The sequence below is a fragment of the Phascolarctos cinereus genome, unplaced genomic scaffold (genome assembly GCF_003287225.1).
Source record: "Phascolarctos cinereus isolate Bilbo 61053 unplaced genomic scaffold, phaCin_HiC Scaffold_2;HRSCAF=192, whole genome shotgun sequence".
Lineage (NCBI taxonomy): Eukaryota > Metazoa > Chordata > Mammalia > Diprotodontia > Phascolarctidae > Phascolarctos > Phascolarctos cinereus.
Window position 1 is genome coordinate 244,988,506 of NW_027555625.1, and position 2,782 is coordinate 244,991,287.

The 2,782-nt window shown below is 35.0% G+C and overlaps 1 pseudogene; it reads right to left on the minus strand.

The window, feature by feature from the left end:
• Positions 1–2,052: 2,052 nt before the first annotated feature.
• Positions 2,053–2,533, minus strand: LOC110205058 (ATP synthase peripheral stalk subunit d, mitochondrial pseudogene; annotated as a pseudogene).
• Between the last annotated feature and the right edge of the window lie 249 nt (positions 2,534–2,782).

Consider the following 2,782-nt stretch of genomic DNA (forward strand, 5'->3'; position numbering starts at 1 on the left):
AAGATTATATCATATTCCTTTCCATATCTTCTTCTCTTAGGATCATGCAATTATACATCTATAGTTGGAAGTGACCTCAGAAGCCATCTTGTCAAACGTCTTCATTTTATAGATAAGGAAACTGAAGCCAAGAGAGATTAGGCTTCGAGCTGAGGTTTGAACCCAGAGCCAGTGTTCTTTGCATTGTTACTGCTTCCTTATGAATTAGAAGAGCATTGTACTAACTGGTGTTTAATGAATACTTGTTGGTGTAAATTTAATGGGATTGCACTCCCATGTCAACTTCAAGATTAAAAAATTTCTGCTCCCAAAGTAAGCACAGGTAATTATTCTATTTTTTTTCTTCTTTTTGGTAGTCTTGATAAAAAAAAAATTAATACCCAGCACACAGAGAATCTCATTTTTTTGTTGTGATTCTCTCTGATGGAAAGGACTTGAACTTGATGGGTTTAGACTTTATTCAGTAAAATGGTGAATGTGGTGTCAGGTCTTTTATGCACGGAGAGAATAAGAAGAAATCAACCCACAGAATATTAGTGACCTGGTGAGAGTAGAAACATTTTCTCAACAGGCCAGCAATATGATCAAACAGTTTCCTGCAACATGCAGAGAGCACCAAGAAATCATGAGTTTCTGTAACTCCATTACTGTTATTATTAAGCACATTTTCAAGGTGTTCTGTGAACTGGGATTATTAACACTGACTAAAATGGAAGAAAGCACTGAATTGCCATGCTAGGTTGTCTCAGACACATGGAAGGGGTATCTAAGATTGTACATACAATTTGACACTAACAGAATAATGAAATTACTTCCACACCTATCAGATGTATTTAGCCACCCAGATTATAATTTGCCCTTTATGGAGGCAGAAAGAATCTTCCAGAGACTCTAGACCAATACATGTGAATGTATATGTGTTTTTATAACACGTTAAATTGTGTAAATGACCATGCATATATCATAACATTTGATTCTCACATCTACAATTTTATATAAGTGCTATTATTATCCCAGTTTTACAGGTGAGGAAGCTATAGACTGGGTTAAATGACTTGTTGAAGTTCACACATCTAGTAAGTTTCCAAGGTGAGATTTGAACTATAAGGCCCCCCAATATGACACCAAGATGTTTTCTTGTCTTTAAAATGAGGATATAATGCTTTCACTACTTATCTGATCATATTATTTTTAGGAAGGACTTTGTAAACTAAAAATCTTTGTGAATGTGAACTACCATCTTCCTCATCTTCATCATTGTATTAGCACTATTTAATATAATCCTCACCTAGCATAAATCATGTTATCAAGGATAAGTATGAAAGAAGAGAGAGAAGAGAGAGAGAGAGAGAGAGAGAGAGAGAGAGAGAGAGAGAGAGAGAGAGAGAGAGAGAGAGAGAGAGAGAGAGAGAGAGAGAGAGAGAAGGAAGGAAGGAAGGAAGGAAGGAAGGAAGGAAGGAAGGAAGGAAGGAAGGAAGGAAAAGGAAGAGAAGGAAGCAAGGAATGAAAGAAAACTTCTCATTTATCAAGAACCAGAAACCACAGATAGACAATACAAATGCTATACCATAGCCCCATGATATCAAATGAATTAAAGGAAGTCCCTGGCAAATGGAAAGAATTTTCTTTGAAAGATTTATAAAACAACATGGATAAAAATCAAATATGATGAAGATGAAGAGTTGCAATCCATTTTGGTATGCCAATACAGCAGTAGATTCTTCTTGCAACTTAGACATCTCTGTTCCTGAATTCTATGTTCTTTCTACTACATATCAGACTGAATCTAATAACTCTTAAGTTAGTAGTCTAATAACTCTTAAATTATCTCTCCTCAATCTATTTTCTAGGTCTGTTGTTTTTCCAATGAGATATTTTATATTTTATTGTATTTTTTTTATTCTTTTGACTCTGTTTCATTGTTCTTTATGTCTCATGGAGTTATTATCTTCCACTTGCCCAATTATAACTTTTTTAAGACTATACAATTGCTTTATTTCAGATTTCAGAAGCATGTGAAAGGAGGGCCGTAGCTTCCTCTGAGGCCAAATTTTAGAGATTTTCAATTGGCTGGTGGGGCCAATAAGGATACTTCTTCTTGTCCAGTTTGGTTTGAGGAAAGGCTTGGTTCAAATACTCAATTGTCATCTGTTCAAAAGGAATTACATTATTGATTTTCCATCTCTTTCTGAAGTTCTGCAATTTTAGCATTTGAAGCTTTTACAAAATCAGAACCAATTTTTGCATCTTCCTGTTCTTCACTTTCCACTAGGGCAGTGAATTTATCTTCTGGAACAAGAATCTTCAGCTCATTGAACTTTTCAAATTCATCCACAAGGCCAGACTTGGCCATGTTTTCCTTGTAGTAAGCTCAGTTGATCACTTGTGGCTTCTCAGGCAGGGTAGCCAATATGGTCATAAGATATTCATTATGGGATTTCAAGGCATTAGCAATGGCTTTCTGGTTTTTAGGTATGATCTCCCCAAATGCTACCCAAAAAATAGCTTTCATAGCAAGCTTTCATCTAACCATCTTGGAACTTCACTGACACCTCCCCTCAATTATAATTTTTAAGAAATTATTTTATTCATTGAGTTTTTGTATCTCCTTTTCTGTTTGGCCAATTTTGCTCTGTTTTTACTTTCCCATTTAATTTTAATTTTCTTTTTTTCTCAATTGCATGTAAACAAAAATTTTCAGCACTTTTAATAAAGTTCTGCTTGTTGGAGCTAAAATGGAAAAGAAAAGGCAGAGATTTGCCTGAGCTCTCTCAAATTCCCA